The sequence below is a fragment of the Lagenorhynchus albirostris genome, chromosome 12, assembly GCF_949774975.1.
Source record: "Lagenorhynchus albirostris chromosome 12, mLagAlb1.1, whole genome shotgun sequence".
NCBI lineage: Eukaryota > Metazoa > Chordata > Mammalia > Artiodactyla > Delphinidae > Lagenorhynchus > Lagenorhynchus albirostris.
The window spans coordinates 75,857,608-75,879,074 of NC_083106.1; positions in this window are offsets into that span (position 1 = coordinate 75,857,608).

Sequence of the window (21,467 nt, forward strand, 5' to 3'; positions counted from 1 at the left end):
AAGTTTTTCTGACTTGCTAGGCTGCTCCTTTCCCTGTTCCTTGATTAAAGGTTTTTGTTGGTGCCCTTTTTGTCTTTACTTGTTGGTATGTCTGGTTTGCAGTTTTCTTCAGCTCCAAAGTCGTGATATGTGAGGCAAAAATCAAACCTAGAGAAGTCACCACCTTATTGTTCCTCAAAGGTCCCTAGACAATCTGTCTTCTCTTCACCTTTCAGAATCTTCTTGTGTTTGTCTTATATATAATGTCCAAGGTCTTTAGTAATACTTAGTAGGTGGAATCGGACAAAATACAACTACTGTGTCTTCTCATAAGTAGAAATCCTGGAGGTAGTTTCCTACACAATATCTATTTTCTCTTTACTAGCATGACTCATTTTTATTTGGGGAGGCAATGTGCCAAATTTAAAATATTCACCTTCCTTGCCTTTGAGGGTGGCCATGTGATCAAGGTTTGGTCCATAATAGAACAGCTAAAGTCTACTGTATAGGACTTCTAGAAGTGCTATTGTTCTAGTAAAAATGGACAGATGGAGAGGCACTTTTTTTTCCCTTCATCTTTCTCCCTTTCTTTCTGACTAAAATGCAGACATGATACCTGAAGTTAGAACAGTCATCTTATGCCCAAGAGAACCAAAGCTACTCAGTATGATTGGCAAGGAAAGAAGCTAAAAGGAGCCTGAATCCTTCACCAACTGCTTGAGCAGTTGCACCAACCTTAAGTTTCCTACTCAAGGAGTATTTATTATGGAAAAATATTCCTATCGATTTAAGCTGTGCTAGTTGACTGTCTGTTTTGCTCACTAAACACAGTCCTAACAGTTATCCATTCTGTCCTCTCCCACACAATTTGGAATCAAGCTATATTTTACTTCATCTTCAAAATTCTGCTCAGGGCTACTTCCACTAAGATGACTTCCATGTTCTTACCCTAAAACAGATGTTCTGCTCAGTTGAGCCAGCACCAAGTACCACCCTCTTTTATGCTTTATACAATTGCATTTTTAAAAACTTTATGATCCTTCCAACTTTACTAGGTAACTTCTTGAGAGCAGGAATTATGCCTGCCTGTTATTTTCTAGCTATTCAGTAAATAGTTGTCAAAAAGGCAGACGAACAAAGTTTTTTAGATACCATTTGTGTCATTGCAATTTGTTGTTATTTGCAACTATTTTCCAAGTAATTCACTTCATAGAGTATGGCTGTTTTGGCATATTTCACTTTTCTCAACACTTCTGGAGAGAGCTGAGACCCTGGACAGGAATTATTGCCACAGTTACATTGCATACATTTAATTAAAGTAAAACTACATTAATTCATCTGTTCTTTATGAAGTTGGCAAGCCCACTTCCTTTATGGTGCCAGTTTTTGGATATATATGTATTTTGGATCTAAAAAATAGTTCAAAAAACCTGAGGATGCGGGGGAGCTTCCTTTACAGATTTTCCCAATTTTCTGCCTCCCTAATGTTGTCATGTGATAAATTGAATTGTCCTTCTGGGATCTATCTTGGAATCACTATGTGCTTGCTGTTTGCTTGCCTTGGGTGATGCTAGGATGCCTTTATGACCACCCCAAATCCACACTGATTTTGCCTGAAAAGGAATGAACTACTTTTCCTTTCTGTTGAAGTCATCATCTTCCACTACTGAAGTCTACTTCTCATCTCTCTCCTTTCTTAAATTCTGGCTGAGTTCTTCTGAGAAGATAAAATGAGTCCAAAGGAAATCTCAAATCTGGGAGCTCCCTAAAGGTAGAACCAAAAACTCTGAGTGCCACTGTGTTAGTATATGCTGAGGATAGGGTGAAAGGTGTGGGAGTCTTCTGAAGTGAAGCATGGAAGGGCTGAAGGAAAGGTCAGTTGGCTAATGTTTGCCTCCTATTTTCTTGATTTTCACACGTGGATCCTTTCGGTGTTTGCATTTTTTTTTAAGATGCATGGTACATTCTAATACATTGAAGAACTCTCTAGAGTAAATATATATTCATGCACTTTTTCTCAACAAAGTAGAAGTAAAATTATAAATGCATAAATAGTATATATATATTAAATATATACATATTTCCTACATACAATTATATAACAAGGAAATTGCCTTTCACAGTGACATCAATGGATATATTGAGTACACGGTGTTATATTTGAAATTTTAAAAATGTCAGATAATAAAACACAATACCTTGACTGTCAAAATGGGACTTGATCTAGACATTCCAAATAAAATAAAATATTATATCCAGGAGAACGCATGGTGTGAAAAGAAGTGCACTATGCTAATGTTAGAAGATTGGTTCTAAGAAAAACATAATTCTGAGTATTTACTTAATTCATGAACCTCAATTTCTTAATCTTTACAATAGAATGAATATTTAATATTAATAATTAATGTGTATATTTAATGAATATTCTGCCTTCATTACAGTTGTTGAAGGATAACTAACATCATATAAGCTGAAATGCTTTAATACTTCCAAAGTGCTACAAATGTAGGTTTTCCTTAATATAATAAATAAAAATATATACCAACCATAATTAGCACTAGAAAAAAGTGGGAATCAAGAAGTTTCAATTTGTTAGGTTGATGGTGGGGTAAACTAACATTCTACATGTTAAAAGCTTAGCTTTCTGTGTTTAACAAAACATTGCAACAGTGTTTTTTTTCCAAAAGATTATCTGAAATTCAATTATGATGAAGCCAACAGATGCAGGAAATATTCTATATGGTGAAAAAATATATAAGCACACTATTAAAATAAATCCAATAGTAACAGAAAGTTAATAATGAGAAAGAGCTGTTCCCATTCTAGTCTCATTCCTCAAGCAAAGTTTTGACTCAGCTGTTTCTTTGATACTTTTCCAAATAATTTTTTTCTAAGAATATTTCTCAGTTGATGATTTTTAGATTCTACCTTTTGACTTTCTATAGTAAAGATGAAGAGTTAGCTCTTTGAAATCTCCCCACCACTCCTCCATTTCTCCCAAATTTATCCCTCCAAACATTGGAATTAAACCAATGATCATTGGGGCTTCCCTAGTGGAGCAGTGGTTGAGAATCCACCTGCCAATGCAGGGGACATGGGTTTGAGCCCTGGTCCAGGAAGCTCCCACATGCCACGGAGCAACTAAGCCCGTGCACCACAACTGCTGAGCTGGCGCTCTAGAGCCCGTGAACCACAACTACTGAGCCCATGTGCCACAACTACTGAAGCCCACGCACCTAGAGCCCGTGCTCCACAGCAAGAGAAGACACCACAATGAGAAGCCCGTGCACCGCAACGAGGAGTACCCCCCGCTCACCACAACTGGAGAAAGCCCATGCGCAGCAACGAAGACTCAACACAGCCCAAAAAAAAAAAAAAATCAATGATCATTGCCTTCCTCATTACATTTATGCAAATACTTCTTCCAGAGCCAAAGTAATGCACAATGTGTGGGTTTTGTATTGTAAATAACTGCCCCACTTTTCACATGCCCAATTTTCTGTCTCAATATTTTTAATTTATACATTTAGCTTTGTATCTCTCCATTAGCTTTCTATAATCTAGACTTCTTGATTTGATCCCATATTCCCTGAATCCCATCTTTCCCTTTCTTGATTTATTCATGAATTTGCTGAAGAATGTTTTTCAGGACCTCTCAAAATAATGTCATGAGAGGTAAGTGTTCAGAACCCTGGCAGACATGAAAATTCCTTGATGCTTTTCTAGCCTGACATGCGATGATGGTTTAGCTGGGTGAAGTTTTAGTTTGAAAAGCATTTTCCCTCAGACTTTTAAAGTACTTACTCCAATGGCTTTTAACAGTTGGTGCTGCTGGTGAGAAATATCGGTCTTGTTTCTTTATTCATGACTTGTTTCTTTTAAATCTCTAGAGACTTTAGGGTTTTCTCTCTATTTCCTATCCTGAAATCATATAATGATGTGCTCTGCTGTAGATCTGTTTTTGTTCTTTGGCTGGGTACTGTAGACTGATTCTATTAGAAATGTATATACTTTATTTCAGGAAAATTCTCGTTTACTTTCTTTAACTTTCTTCCTCTGAATTTCTTCTATTCCTTATAGAACTCCAATTTGTTGAATACTGAATTTTCTAGACAATCTCCCTAAGTTTCTTGATTTTTTACTCATGGTTTTGTTTTCTCTCTCTCTTTCTCTCATCTCTGTTTCTTTCTCTCTCTGCAGATTCTATTTCCATATCATTATCTTTCAAAACTTCTATTGCAATTTGTTCAGCAATTATATTTTATGTTATAAATAATTATTTCCTGTTTTCTGATTTTTTTTTCTTTTCCAGTGGGTGGTAGGCAGGTTTCTAAGATGGTTTCCAAGCTTCTTGGCCTCTCATATACACACCTGTTCTTGAGTGTGAGAGGAAACTATAAATATGATGGTATATTGTTTCCTTGACTATATCACATCATGTGAAAGAAAGGATTTTGCAAATGTAATTAAGGTCACTAATCAGTAGACTTTGAGTTAATTGAAAGGGCGATTATAGTGGGTGGTCTTGAGATAACTTAGTTGAGCTCTTCAAGTGGGGGCTCAATGGACAGTGATAGAAGAAGTCAGAGAGTTGTACTCCTTGCTGCAGGCAAGTAACATTCATGCTTCTGGGGGCCACCCTGGCAAGGAACTGATAGGTGGTCTCTAGGAAACGAGAGTACTGGGTTACAGCTAGCAAAAAGTAGGATCTCAGTCCTCTAACCAAGAAAGAATTGAACTCTTTCACCAAAACAAGTTGGCTTGAAAGAGGAGCTTGAGCCCCAGATGAGGGTGACTGCAGTCATATAAGACTCTGAACAGAGATGCTGTGAAATAGTAAATTTGTGGTGCTTTAAGCACAATAAATCATGTAATTTATTACACAACAATAGAAACCTAACAACTTGTTCTTGTTTTGTGGATGGAATATCTTTCTCACCCTGCTCTGAGGATACTAATAGCAGTTTTCTTTTGTTCCCTCCTTTACTTTTATTTGTTCTTTCATTATTTTAGACATTTTCTTGAGTTAAAATCCCATCTTTCCCTTTCTTGATTTATTCATGAATTTGCTGAAAAATGTTTTTCAGGATCTCTCAAAAAAGGGTTACTCCTACTGTTTCTTATGTTTAAATGTGAGACACTAAGAAAGGGATCAGGCACCTGGGTGAAGCCCTGTGACAGGATTTCATTTACATAGACATGACCGGATACATGGAGATCTTTTCACTGTTCTTATTTCCTTTCTCCAACGGGGAAACATCTGATATTCTGGCTAAGTCCTTAACTCCTGGTTGTTAGAATTCTGCTTGTGAGATGCGTGAGGAAGTCTTGAGTGTTTGACAGATTTATAGGCTGTCAATTCCTATTTTCAGTCCTAAGCCACTTTCTATTACACTGTGACCACCTGCAGTTTAAAAAGTCCAGAGAAAATGCCTCAGATTCATCTTTCCTAGGGGGTAGATGTTTGGATGCCACTGTTCTATGTCTCTGTATGGTCACCTTAAATATTGACTTGTGACAAATCTCCTTTGCAATGTGACTTCTCAAAGCTGCCATCCACTGTACATGTGGCTGGCCTCTGAGAACTTCTCTGGTCTGAAGCATACAGTGGTTGTCTTCAACATCAATTGAACAATTAACCATTTTTTTTTTTTTTTTTTTGGTGGTACGCGGGCCTCTCACTGTTGTGGCCTCTCCCGTTGCAGAGCACAGGCTCCGGACGCGCAGGCTCAGCGCCCATGCCTCACGGGCCCAGCCGCTCCGCGGCATGTGGGATCTTCCCGGACCGGGGCACGAACCCGTGTCCCCTGCATCGGCAGGCGGACTCTCAACCACTGCACCACCAGGGAAGCCCAACAATTACCATTTTTAAGGATGGAAATTAAGAAAGAACATACTATTAAATACAGCTTACTATGCTGCAGAACTTTACTAAGATTATTATTATGCATATGAATGTTTAAACTAATGTTTACATTACAGAAGTATTTGAATTGTGAGGGAGTAGTGATATAACTGATTTTTTTATATGGTTTGAAATACAGATTTGAAAATATGGATTATTTTATACATGTTTTGAGGGAAGCTGAAAAAATAATGACTGGCATTGGGGAGAATCGGTTGTCAGAACCGCTCTCCCCTTCAGCTGTTGTCTGGCTGAAGGCACCTGAGTATTTACCTTACGGCTCCTTCACCAGCAGCAGCTGATATTTGTCACCAACTATTTCAGTGGTTCTACTGCTCGTCACCCGCACCTGCCCAAATGGCAGCATTTCTGATGCAACAGCAGTGAAGCTGCTCTGCTATGGAAACTCTCCTATCAAGTCAGATGAACATCTCCAGGTAGGCAGCTCAGATTAATCAGCTCCCAGGTAGGGTTAGGGAGATGCTTAGTTATTAAGGAAACGTTAGGTATGGTTTCTGCCTTCTAGGTGAGTCAGAGGAAGAACAAAAAAAGTTAAAGTCCTAGAAGTGTTCTAATTATTTGTAAAGAATCTATGGCTCTATGTTAAGAAATCATAAATACATAAATAGAATTCATGGGAGCTATTTTTAAGAAAGATATAAATATCAGAGGTATGAAAGACTCTTCATGCCCTTAACACCAAGTTCTAATAAAATCTAAGCATATGCAATATAAGCATAAGTAATATAAGCATATGCATATAAGCATATATAGGCTAAACTATTACTAGTATTATACAAATAAATTGCTAGAGTTATATAAATGAGCAATGAGGTTTTAAAATGGAAAGATTCCATGTGAAGGGTGGAATTGGAGCAGAGTTTAATAATGTGCAATGAGTTACAAATATAGCATACTATTGCCATGTTCCTTGTGTGTGAAGATAATTACATCTTCAGAACAGCAAACAAAGAGAAGGATTTGGATTTATATCCAAAAATTCTGGAGAATAAGGAAAAAACTGAAAATGATTGTTTCATAATTGACACATAACTCATTCTTATTTCCAAAGAGCTTCTAGACATTGAGGAAAGATTCATCAAAATAATATTTGAATTGTTCACTTATTTCAACTCTGTTTCTGGATTTTTGAAAATATGATACAGCATTCATATTATTATTGCTTTTTTGTAGTGAGGGAGAAAGCAATTATTAGTAGTAGTAATAACAGCAGTTGTGATTGCAGGGAGTAAGTTCAGTAAAAGCAGCAAAAGTAAGAGTTATATTTTATTTATTCATCTGACTTCTTAGTATATACCTATTGCAACATCTTGTAGGCACTTAAATAATATAAAAGTAAAAAACACTAATTATAATTATAGATTAAAGTATAAATGCAATGAGGCACAACAAATATGGGAAGACAAAAATATGCTAGGGCTTCCCAGGTGGTGCAGTGGTTGAGGGTCCGCCTGCCCATGAGGGGGACGCAGGTTCGTGCCCCGGTCCGGGAGGATCCTACATGCCGCGGAGCGGCTGGGCCCGTGAGCCATGGCCGCTGAGCCTGCGCGTCCGGAGCCTGTGCTCCACAACGGGAGAGGCCACAACAGTGAGAGGCCTGCGTACCGCAAAAAAAAAAAAGCTAAATGCCCAAAGGTACTAAGAAAACCAGATTGGTTGGTGGCTGATCATATATGATTTTTAAAGCATATTACTCAAGCTTTTACTCTTCCCAAGGAAGAAAAACCTAAGCTCTTTCTCCCTGTACAGGTGATTTTGTATTTTTCTTTTAAAAATATACTTAGAGGTATTCCAATAGGTTATTTTGAGCATATAAATAGAATGTGATAATACCATATCTTTTTCATGTGCTGATAATCACCTACTAAAAAAAAAAAGTAAAGCAGCAGATATAGTAACTAAATTTTTTTTTAGTGAAACGATGAAAAAACTATTGTTTGAAATAAAATATTCATGTAGGTGAGGTAAATTATCTCTTCTAAGCAGCTTTAAGTATGTTTATTCTCTCAGTGCCCTGAATAACAATATTCAGACACCTTAAGAGAACAGATTAACTGCATATGGGATGACAGTTTATTTCAGAACAACATAGTTTTACTTGTGAGGTTGAAACTCTTCACATGCTTGGACAACGTCGCCAGTGACTTGACGAGCCTTAAATTAATGACAGCAATAGATTCTTATACATTTTGCCTTTGCTTTTCTTCTTTTTATCTTTTTCTTTAATCACTTACTGGTATTGTCTTAAAGACCTAGACACTTCAAACAGATCTGTAGTCGACACTAAAAAATTTAGAAATTCTTCATGGGGTCAAATGTGCTTATGTCTATCTAACTTTTGCTTTTCTCTCGTTTTATAAGTGCTCTCGTACAGAACACAGCATTGGAACATGAAATAATGAAAAATAATTGTAACAGAATTCCTTTTACATGGAACTTTTCTTTTGGGATATATATGATTCTTTTTGTCAAAATAATAACACCGATTGAAAATTAAATAGTTACTTCCTCAACAATCATTAAGGTTTTGGAATGCAAGTGAAATAAACAGTTTTTTAAGCCACATGCCCAGGAAATCAGGGATTTTATCCCTGTGTATCTCCCATTAAAGATCAGCAACATTATTTTTGTATATAAAACAGATTTTGCATTAATGATCTGGTTTACAATGTATATGAACTGTGACTTGTTAGAAATTAATTTGCCCACATATTACTGGTTAATTAGCTTTTCATTTTATCTTATTTACTGTATTTGGCACTAATAGAACTATTTACTTAAGCGTAGTTGCTGTTTTATAAAATATTCTATAACAAAGAATTTTTACAGTCAAACTTGGCAATAACTCCATTATTCCAAATCGATGAGTTTTTAAATTGATTTCATTAATTCTAAAGTAGATATTGGGCTCTTCGTGTTCACCAGATGCTGTGCATATCTGCCAAGTGGATCTCAGTCCTTTCCTTCAGAGGAGTTCTCATGTGGATTGGGAGATACAGCTAAGTAGCAGTGCAATAAATGCAATTATGATGCAGCATGCAAAGTTCAGTGATGTCCAGAGGCTGGAAGGTCAAGAATGTATCCACAGAGGGAGCATCTTCTCTGTTGAAAGTCAGAGGTTGACTGATTTACTGTGTAAAACAACTGTTAGAAGAACATTCTATTCAAAGAAGTCAATATGCAAAGGCATTAGGGAATCAAAATACAATTCAGAAGAAACTTAATAAAATGATTAAAATCACTGATGAAGTCAGCCTAGAAATAATATTGTTTAGTTAACCCAGAACTTAAGGGTTAAATGGAGGTGAGATTGAGGTCAGAGTTTGGTAGATATAATGATGAAAGTCTTCTAAACACAGGGTTTTCAAAAGACCAAAAGGATATCAAAACTTCAGGTGAGCTTGAAATAGTTCATAATTTCAAGGAAAGGTCAAAATGGCCACAGAAAGGGAATAGGATGTTTCAAATATATAATCAGTCTGGGGAGTGGGAAACTGCCCTAATGTTAAAGCCGAAACAGTTAACGGAAGTGAAACTTACAAGAAGTCTGTGTTTAAGGAAATGGGGTTACCAGGAAGAGAAGAGCAGACTTCTACATTCTGGTTAACTGAAAATGAATCATTCATTCTTTTGTTTTGGGAAATCTGTGCTTAATTTTAGATGATTTCATCAGTGGCATGCATTTGGCTTGCATTTCTTAGTACTGTGAGAAAGCTCTAGCATTCAGCATAAGTCAGCTCAGTGGTGGCAGTACTCTGCCCATTGGAACTGTTTATGAAGTGAGTTACTATGGCAGTAATGTGTGGGAGGAACTAGCTGGAGAACTTATCGTGCAATTCAGATCTATTCCCAGGTTTTCCAGGTGACCTTGGGAAGGTCCCCTACCCTCTTCAGGCCTGAGTTTCTTCTCTCTGACGCATAGAAAATTTTGTTCCTGATTTATAGAAAATGACCAAAACTCATGTCCTTTGCAGAAATAATCCCAGGATAACGGAGGATTTGAGAGGGCTTTGAAGTCTTTATATAGTATTTTAAAATTTTCAGTATAAAGTGTATCATTCAATCAAGAAAGGATTAAGAGTTATACTGACATAAAACTAATTTTATTGGATTGAAATTTTATAGTTTAATATCTTGACATTTTTAATGTGGCATTTTGTGGTCCCACAGAAGTGGCCTTGCAATCCTATACAGTTTATTGTAGTGGTAAAAATTCAGTCTCTATAGCTAGATTCTCTAGGGTTCAAATCGCAGCTCTACCACTTGACCTTGGACAAGTTATTTAACTTCTCTCTGCCTCAGTTTGCTCATCTGTAAAATGGGAATGACACTAATAATCCCTATCTCACAGGATTGTTGTGAAGGGAAAAATGTCAATGAATGTAAGGTACATAGAACATTGCCTGTCACACAGTAAAAACAAAATGCTTTATATTCAAGAATTTACCTAACCTCTTAGAGTTTCTATTTCATTACCTGAAAGAATAGATTATATCTCATAGGTTGTTCAAAGAATCAAATTAAAAATCTAAGAGTAAACAGTAAGCAGCATCCAAAGTGAGTGGTTTTATTTGCCTTCTTCTGTAGCTACTTCCAAATATTGGTGCATTAGCAGACAAACTGGTGGGACACACTGCCCTGGTAACAAAAGAGGCCCTAACCCAATGCTCATCCTGTCCTACTAATGCATTATTTCCTTAAAGGTAGTCTGGAAATCTCCTTTTATAGATATATTTGAGAGTAGCTGTCCAAATCAACTTCTACATCAAAAATAATTATCTCCTCTCCCTTTTCCGTTTATATTCTAGGAAGTTATTCTATATAAGGAAGCCAGATAACTTTATTTAGATATTTTTTTTTTTTACCAAGCTTCAATTTTTAGTTTTAGTGTGACATGCATAAGAATTTGTACTTGAGAGTAAAGGCTTTCTTGGGTTCAATTCCTGACTACCACTGATTGTGTGGTGATGGGCAAGTTACCTATGTTTTGGTTTCTACATTTGTAAAAAAGGATACTGAGAATAACTTAACCTGTTGAATTGCTCTTTTAAAAGACTCATTATATATATGTATAACTGATTCACTTTGCTGTACACTTGAAACTAACACAACATTATAAATCAATTGTAATCCAATAAAAATTTTTTAAAAAGACTCATTATATATAAAAATGTTTACAACTATGAATGGTACATACTAAGACCTTGATAAATATTAACTATTGTGGTAATTACTATTGTTCTTAGTTTTTAGTTGTGGAGTAGATCCCAGCAATAGAGTAAGCTGAAGTTTGTGTAATTTGATGTTGTGCATAAAAACGTTATAAAACAAAACAAATCTAAACTAAATAAAAAATGTTAGCAAACATAGTAGAATGAGGACCTCTGAATAGTCTCCCCTCCATAAAAATGAACAATGCAAAAATTGTCAGATTTTTTTTCAGAACTCTATAAATTAACCAAAAGCTTTACAGAATCTGTATAAACAGCTGAATTTCAGTAAAAGAAGTAAGTGTTGTGGCATTTTAACTTTCCCTATTCCCATGCCCTCCTGCCAAGCTCAGTGGTAGCTTTAAAAACAAATAGCCCATAATCATGGTGAAAACCAGAAGCGTGGCAGCATTTGGAAGTGCACAGTGGTGCTGGAGCAGCTCCGAAGACCCATCCTCAGAGGACTGTCATTGGTTTGTCTGATGGTTCTTGCTGGCAGGGCTGTTTTTACTTGACCTGACTTGGAGTTCACCTAGTGAGAACAGCCTTTTCTCTGGGGGCATCCAAAAACAATCAGAGGCAATTGTTAAATATTCTGTTTGCCTGAGATGGTGGTTAAAGGTTGGAGCAAACAACAGGCTAACCAAAACATTTAGGAAAATCTGGGGAATGAGCTGACCCTAAGGCTGACATATTTATGAGGATCTAGAAGGCTGCATGAATACATAGGGTTGTTCATATACCCAGGGCTGTATACATGTTAAGAAAAAACCTGAGAAGGGTCTAAACCCTTATATCAGTTTGTTTGGGCTATTATAACAAAAATACCATAAACTGAATGGCTTATAAACAACAAACATTTATTTCTCACAGTTCTAGAAGCTTGGAAGTCCAAGATCATGGCATCAGATTTTTCTGATGAAGGCCTACTTCCTCATAGATGACACCTTCTTGCCATGTCCTCACATGGTGGAAGGTGCAAGGGATCTCTTTTAGGCCTTCTTTATAAGGGTACTAATTCACAAGTACCCTTTATAAGGGTACTAATTCACAAGTACCTTGTGAAGGTACCATTCACAAGGGCTCTGTCCTCATGACCTAATCACCTCCCCAAAGCCTCACATCTTAATAACATCACTTGGGAGGTTAGGATTTCAACATGTAAATTTGGGGGATACACAAACCTTTAGACCATAGGTTCTCTGTGAGCAGGAAGTAAAGGCAAGGATAGAATTGTCAGTTACCTTTTGAGTGTTGAATACACACACAGCCTCTTAGCACCAAATACACATAGCCCTTCAGCAAAGATTGGGAAACTTAATATTTCCATGCATTTAAGGAAATCTCTGCTCAATTAGTAGCTGACTACTAAGATAACTGAGCAGAAACTTCAGTGACATGACAAAGAACACACACTTTACAGATTAGTTCCAAAAAGTCAATAATAAACAACCACAACAAATAGACACAACAGCAAAGATCAGGGACAGAGGAGAATCTGATCTCCTGAGTTGTCACAATATATTGTTTAAAATATCCACGTTTCAAAACAAATGCTATGAGATATGCAAAGAAATATGAAACTATGGCCCATACACTGGAAAAAATTCAATAGAGTGGTCCTTGTGGAAGCATAGATGTTCAACTTACTAGACAAAAACTTTAAATCAGCTTTTAAAAACATGCTTAAGTAACTAAAGAAAGCTTTTCTAAAGAATTAATGAAAAGTTTGAGAATGATGTCTCAGTAGAGAATATCAGTAAGAAGGTAGAACTTATTTTAAGAAAGAATAAAATAGAACATCTGGAATTGAAATGTACAATAGATGAAATAAAAAATTCACTAGAGAAGCTCAACAGCAGATTTGAGCCAGCAGAAGAAACAGCAAATTTGAAAGTAAACCAATTGAGATTATCCAGTCTTAGGAACAGAAAAGCAAAAGAATGAAGTAAAATAAAAAGAGCCTCAGACTTGTGGGACACCATCAAGCACATTAACATATATATAATGGCATTCCTAGATGTAGCAGAGAGAAAAGGGCAGAAAGAATATTTGAAGAAATTGTGGATAAAAACTTTTCAAATTTGATGAAAAAGATTCATTGACACATCCAAGAAGCTCAAAGAGATCCATACCTAGACACATCATGATCAAACTGTCAAAAGCCAAAGACTAAGAGAGAACAGAGAGTATCGAGAGAAGCAACTCATCAGGTGCAAGAGATTCCTAATAAGATTAATAACCAATTTTTCATCAGAAACAATGGATGCCACAGGCAATATGAGAATATATTCAAGGTGCTGAAAGAAAAAGACTGTTAAACAATAATTCTATTTCTAGCAAAATTATCCTTCAAAGATAGAGGAGAAATTAAGACATTCGTAGATAAACCATACTGAGAGTATTCATTGCTAGCAGACCTCCCCATAAGAGACCATAAAGGGAATCCTTCAGTATCAAATGAAAGGACACTAGATAGTAATTCAAATCCAAATGATGAAATAAAGAGAACTGGTAGGGGTAACTACATAGGTAAATATTTGTAAAAAGTGTGAATGTATTTTTGTTGGGATTTTTCTTTCATAACCAATTTAAAATAAAACTGCATAAAGCAAAAATTGTAAATCTGTATTGATAGTAATATATAAAGATGTAATTTGTATATGAGCACAAAGGAGGGGGAAGCAAATGGATTGTATAGAAGTGAAGTCTTTGTATAATATTGTAATTAAGTTGGCATTAATCTCAACTAGATTTTTATAAGTTAAAATGTTAATCTTAATTCCCAGGACAACCACTAAGAAAATGATTACAAATATATAGTAAAAGAAAAAACAAGGAAAAAAATTTGTACACTAGAAAATACCCACTTAACCCTAAAAAAAAGGTGGTATTGGAGGAATAGAAAAACAGTAAAGAAATAAATAACAAAATGGAAGAGTTAAATCCTATCTTATTTGTAATTACATTAAGTGAAAATGGATTAAATATTACAACTGAGAAGAAGAGACTGGCATAGTAGATATTTTAAAAAATCGTCCAACGTTATGTTGTGTACAAGAGACACCATTTTAGATTCAGACACAAATATGTAAAAATAAGAATGAAAATATACATACTCCACAAACATTAACCAAAAAGGAGCTGGAATGGCTATACTAATAGCAGACAAATTACACTCTAAGACAAAAATTGTTACTAGCGATAAAGAAGAACATTTTTACAATGGCGAAATGGCAACCCATCAAGAAGGAAAACAACTAAAACATATAACATCAGAGCCTGAGGTATATGAAGCAAAACTGACAGAATTGAAGAGGGAACTGGACCATTCAACAATAATAATTGGAGACTCTAATACCCCATTTTCAATAAGGGATAAAACAACTAGACAAAAGGCCAACAAAGAAATAGAAGTCCTGAACAACACTGTACATGAACTAGACCTAGCAGATATCTATGGAACATTCTATCCAACAACAGAATACACATTCTTGTCAAGTGCACATAGAATATTCTCCAGAATAGACCATATCTCAATAAATGTAAAAGGATTGAAGTAATACAAAGTATGTTCACTGATATGATGGAATGAAATTCGAACTCAGTAACAGAAGGAAATTCAGAAATCCACAAATATGCGGAAATTAAACAACATACTCCTAAATAATAGGTCAAAGAAGAAATCACAAGGGAAGTTAGAGAATACTCTGAGATAAATGGAAATGTAAATACAACATATTGAAATTTGTGGAGTGCAGATAAAATAGTGCTTGTGGGGAAATTTGTAGCTACAAATGCTTAAATTATAAAAGAAAAAAGATGTTAATTCCACAACCTTCTACCATCAGACATTAGAAAAAGAAAACTGAGCCTAAAACATACAGAAAGAAGGAAAAATGAATACTAGTGTGAAAATAAATGAAATAAATAAACAATAGAGAAAATCAATGAAACCATGAGTTGGTTCTTTGAAAGATCAATTAAATGAACAAACCTTTAGCTAGAATGACCAAGAATAAGAGAAAGGACTCAAATTAGTAAAACCAGAAATGAAAAGAGGGAATATTACTACTGGTATTACAGACATTAAAAAACAAAGATTATAAAGGAATATTAGAATAATCGTATGTTAACCAATTAGATAAATTAAAGGAACAAATTCCTAGAAAGACACTCAAAGAACTGAAACTGACTGAAGAAGAAATTGAAATCATAATTAAACAAACTGAAAGAAAATAAAAGAAGGAAGAAAGAAAGAAAAGAAAGAGAGAAAGAAAAAGAAAGAAAGAAAGAGAAAGAAAGAAAGGAAAAAGAAAGAAAAAGAAAGGCAGAAAAAAATACACGGAAAATGTGGTCTTCTTTTCTGTTCATTTGCTTATTTTCCTAAACTTGTTGTGTCCAACTTTTTAAAGAGGTCATCTTTGTTAACTGAGTATTCTGGTTTGTTTGTGTCCAGCTAATTTTTGAGATAAAACGTCTCCCTTTATTGCTGGCCTGCACCATATTGGTAACTATTCAAAGCACTGTCTATTGTTTTCCTAATGTCATCTGCTAACTAGAAAATAGAAAACATGCCCAGGTTTATGACTGGGAAAGGAATACCACCCTCATACTGGAGTCTTTCATTTTAAGGTAGCTTATCCTTAAAATGTGATATCCAAGATATCAACAATAAGCTCTTCTTTTCAGTTTTTACATGGTTTACAGGTATATGAAAACTGATAAAGTATGTCTTCACAGTAGTCATTCCTCGTAGCAGCAGGTGTGATTTTTATTGTGACATAAACTGGACATATATTTCTGATTTAAACAACTGATTAATATTTTATACTTGGCTCCCCATGGCATATTTGAAATTAATTCAAACCTGTGAAACTCTACTTAGCACAATCATTTATTCACTTTTCCTGCAAACAGAGGCCCAAGCATGGAATAACTATGATGTCTGGACTGAAAGTATACTCTTGATAAATACAGCTTTTAAGTAATATACCATTATTTTTAATGTGCTTTCAAAGACCATTTCACTTTCCTAGACTGAATAGCAACAATGATGAGAGAAATGCACTTGAGTGTCAATTCAGAAAAGCAGATGTTTATCCTCCAGAAGAAGTTGCAGGTGTTTTTATCTCCTGTTTTTTGTTTCTATGGCCCTTTAGCTAACTGTAATTGCCACTTTAGTGCTTGGCCAGAAAGCTGTTATAGCAATCAATCAAACAAATAAATGGGTAAGTTAATTAATATTTCTTGCTGAGAACTATTTAAAAAAATTATAGCAAAGCAATTTTGATTTTCAACAGTCCTACTCACCACCTGCATTTAGCAAAACTCTTGATATCAGTCTGGGTTGCTAAGCAATAAAATATCTCTGCCATGACTCTAGAGTCTCCAGGATCATTCCATTATTTTGTCATTCAGGCATGTCACACAGCTTGATGTGGGCCTCCAGTTCCTACACACTCAGAAATGTAGGCCTGCTGCTCCTATATAAAGAGAATGGTGGAACAGAGAGATGATTAAAAGGTTAGGAGAGCAAGGCTACATAAACCTCAGAATTGGGGGGATGTACTTTTGAAATGAGAAATAAGTCATTATAAACTCAGCAGCTTCATCACTTTAAAAATGTAGATAATTCTCACACCCAACAGAAACTCACCACATTTAGGGGAAATTATGCTAACTTTGCTATCTTAGCCATACTTCTCAGATAAAATATGATAAGGTTGTAAAATCTTGTGTAGTATTTTTTATTTATCAAAGGGTTGTCCTGATCATTTGATCATCAGATATATTCAAGTCCTGACTTGTGAAGATAGGAAAGACCGGTGAGAGTCCTGTGCTAATTTAAAACTTTTTGGGCTTCCCTGGTGGCGCAGTGGTTGAGGGTCCGCCTGCCAATGCAGGGGACACGGGTTCATGCCCTGGTCCGGGAGGATTCCACATGCCGCGGAGCGGCTGGACCCGTGAGCCATGGCCGCTGAGCCTGCGCATCCGGAGCCTGTGTTCCGCAAGGGGAGAGGCCACAACAGTGAGAGGCCCGTGTACCGCAACAACAACAAAAAAAACCTTTTTGGTGGTAGGCTGACTAGTTTAAGAAGCCTCCAACTCTTAGAATCATATGTAATTATTTAAGAACAATTTTGTTTTTTTCTTTATACCTGTGTTAGATTCTGTGAAAATACTTCTCTTACTGACTTTATCTTGCAATATAGGTACAGGTATTTACTTCTACATTTTTTGACCTATAAAAAGGAAAATGTGTCCTTTCACACTGACTTATTGAGGTTTCTGAAAATGGGTAAGACTTTCTCTGAGTTATAGGAATAAAGAGTAAAGAATATGTGAAACGTAAATTTGAGTATCTTTTTCAAATTAGTAACAGTTCTTTTGAAGAATTAATTTATGCTACATAGCATAGATTGGTCTTGAAGAGATGAACTTAACCATATTAGATACAACTGAGATGAAAAAGAATACAATTCCCCCAAACTCCTTGCCCTCACCTTCTGAGGCTAGTCTTCTAATATGTAAAATAGTAGGTTTGATGACGATAATCTCTTAAAACTTTCTCATCTGCAATATAGGAACTGAAGCAAAGAGTTAAAGTAGCTTTATTCAATATGGTAAATTCAGTCAAAGATAAAAATTCTGCTTCATGACTGTTTGATTACCTCTGTTTATACCATGTTTTAATTTGTCATCAAAACATATGAAGGCATTCTATTTCAGACATTCTCAATATTCTGACAGTGTGCAGGCAGAGAGGTGAAGTGCATCCATGGAGTGAAATGATCAAGAAGTAAAGTGACCGCCTCAAGATCATGGAGCCAGAAAGTATAAACCTAAGATTCAGACTGGCTCCTTCTGAAAGCCCGGCCAGAGGTTTTCACCGTATAACAGTCTTCATTATACAAGAAGATATATTCCAGTATCCTTATCCTTCAGCTAAAATAACTGAGCCTTAGAGTTGTAAAATGACTCACCCCAAGGATGACTACAGAATGAAGACTAGAATCTACACTACTGACTTCCATTCTGGAGCTCCTTCTGTTTACATCATCCAGATTTACAGCTAATCTTCACTCTTATTCTGTACATTCCATTTTGAAGGATAAACATTATGGGGAAAAAGAAGTGAAAACATTGAGATTTAACAAGATATTTGAACTAAAAATTTAGACAACTTTTTTGAATTACTCAACCTTGAGTTTTTTGTGGTTAACGAATTTTTTTCCTCTTAAAAGATAACCCAGTAGATAAAATATCTACCGGTTTGCAGTTGCTGATTACAAAAAGCAGGACCTCAGCCTCACCTTCCTGCAGCTACTTTATGATGCTCCGAAAGGGCTACAACTTCTGTATTCAAGGCCATTTTGTCAGCTAGCCACTGTAGATGATAATCTATTGAGCAGTTATTATGTGTGAGGAGTTATGCCATGCTTAGTATGGTAATTTAATTGTATCCTCACAACAACCACATACCATGGGTACTATTAACTCCCTCATTTGACAGGTGAGAAATCTGAAGCACTATGGGATCCCAGGTTTCTTAGCCATTTTTTAACCCAGGTAGGCTGCCCCTAGAGCTGATTCTCTTCCTGAAACTCCACAGCAAACATGTGCTTATACAGTTCCATGTGCTGCATATTCACATATATGGCAAAAGGAGTAGCTTGAAATAGCTGTGACGCTCCCTTTTAGGGGCTGCAGACTACAAGTGCTTGCCAAGTTTCCAGTTCTCAGCCAAACCTGGGTTATGTTCCATGACTGAGAGGCCTCCTCTCTAGCTCATGCTGCTGCATTTTGTGTCATAAACCCTAAAAGTAGCTAAGCATATATACAGTTTCACAAAGTGAACAGTTTTGATGTCTTCTCCCCCCTTATTCCTTACTCATAGGAGATCAAACGCAGTCCCAGAGGCCATAGGAAGATCAGATACTCCATTCTCCTCATCTTCTCTCTTTGTAGCTTCTCTTCCACAAAACCTTTCTCCCTCTCCTTCTCAGACAAAAACTTCTCTACATATCAGTGTGTGTGTGTGTGTGTGTGTGTGTGTGTGTGTGTCTATATACTCAGCTTCTGTAGCCAAATTAGTATCTTTTAACAAAAATAATATTAAATGTCATAACACTGAATCCAATTACCAATGAGCAACTATAATGAAATTCTGTCTATAACAATTTGTATATTTATTATTGTCAAAGGCAGTTATGTTCCTTGAAGAAGCTGCAGATATGCATGAAGATAGAAAAATCACAAATAATACCACTGCCAATTTAGAAATCATTATTGTTAACTCATTGACACACAGCAATCTAGAATCACACCGTGGCTCATGATTAACGTGCATTTTTCTTTTTCTTTCTTTTCTTTTTGCGTTTCAGTTTGAGAACTTTCTATTGACCTGTCTTTAAGTTCATTGATCCTTTCCTCAGCCATGTTGAGTCTCCTGATGAGCCCATTGAGAGCATTCCTCATTCCTGTTACTGAGTTTTGATTTCTATCATCTCCTTTTGACTTAGAGTTTGTACCTCTTTACTCATATTATTCATCAGGTTTTTTCATATTATCTACTTTTTCCTTTAGAATATCACTTTAAATTCTCTGATTATTCCACCATCTGTGTCATATCTGAGTCTAGGTCTGATGATTGCATTTTCTCCTCAAAGTGTTTTTTCTTGCCTTTTGACATGTCTTGGCTGGACCTATTGTTTCGGGTAGTAGGAGCTGGGGTAATAGGCATTGTGTGAGGATTGATGATAATCTGGCTAGGAGTTGGGCTGTGTTTAATGTTTAATGTAGCTACAGGTATCATTGGCTTATATTCCTCAGTTGTCTTTGTTATTGGGTCCCCTCTTGACTTTTGGCTTCCCTAGGTACTCCTACTCAGAAAGTCTATGTTTTATAACTTCTTTGGCTGTAAAACACTGTTGTTATCTTGGAATCCTGTTGGTATGGTGGTAGGGTATATGGAAGAGGTAGTGTTCTATAATCTTCTGATTAAATTTCAGGCTTTTAGGGGGCCCATCTGTTGGGACCTTCATAAGTCTAGTAATGTAGATTTTATCTCCCCTTCCTCCTATCCCCTTCCCTAGTTGCAATGTTCTCAATCTATTTCCTTGAAGCCCTGATCCCTGTTGACTATTTTTTTGTTCCTCTCTTAGGTGAGGGGTTGGAATGGAGAGGGATTCCCTCTTCCTGATGGGATAGAGTTTCAGAATTGAGCTTTGACAAAGTCCTTTACTGTGGAGAGTGAGCCTTCATTATTGAAAAGACTCTTGGCTTATTTCACAATGGTTATTTTCCACTCTTCCTGTGTCAGAGCCAAGAGAAGATCTTATCATATTCTCACTGTGAGGACCTGGTGGAGTTCTTGAAGGAAAATTCACAAAAGTGTGGTGGGGTCCCCTAAGATAGTGGCCCTAGGAGTTTCTCACTCTCAAAGCTAATCAACATTCAACATCCAGAAATTAATAAAAATTATCATGTAATTCTAAACAGTTTGTGGTCCCAGAAGCTTCTTTTCCAGATCTCCATTGCTGTATCTCTCTATATGCACCCAAATCTCCAAATTTAAGTTACCATTGTGTCTTATGACCACAGTTCCCTGATGGGTACAAACAAAAATCATTGATCTTCAGTTGTTCAGCATTTTCTTGTTGTAAGGACAGGAGAGGTAACTTTTAAGCTCTTTTCATTTGGAGCTCTATAATGTGTATTTTTCACTTAAAAATATATCCTGAAGATTTCCATGTCACCACATAATCTCCTACAACAACATATCTAATGACCATGTATCATTATACTGTGTAAATTTATATTGTTCATTAAACCATTCAGCTCTCTTGGGACATTTTTCACTATTCTAACGAGAACCATCATGAACATCTTTGAAGCTAACTAAATATGTTCACATTGATTATTTCCTCAAGATAATTTACTGTAAATAAGATTTATAAGCCAAAAATCTACATTTTCAGTCTATTTTAAAAATTGCCAAATTGCTCTTAAGTTGGTTCATAACTGCTTGTACTCCTTCTAGTCATCAAGAGACTCTGATTTCTTGCATCCTTACCAGCATTGGGTAAAGTGTTTTCTACATTTCCACTTTTGTGTATGTTTTTGTTTTTGTTTTTGCGGTATGTGGGCCTCTCACTGTTGTGATCTCTTCCGTTGCGGAAGATGTACAGGCTCCGGATGTACAGGCTCAGTGGCCATGGCTCACAGGCCCAGCCGCTCCGCGGCATGTGGGATCTTCCCGGACTGGGGCACGAACCCATGTCCCCTGCATCAGCAGGCGGACTCTCAACCACTGCGCCACCAGGGAAGCCCTCCACTTTTGTGTTTTA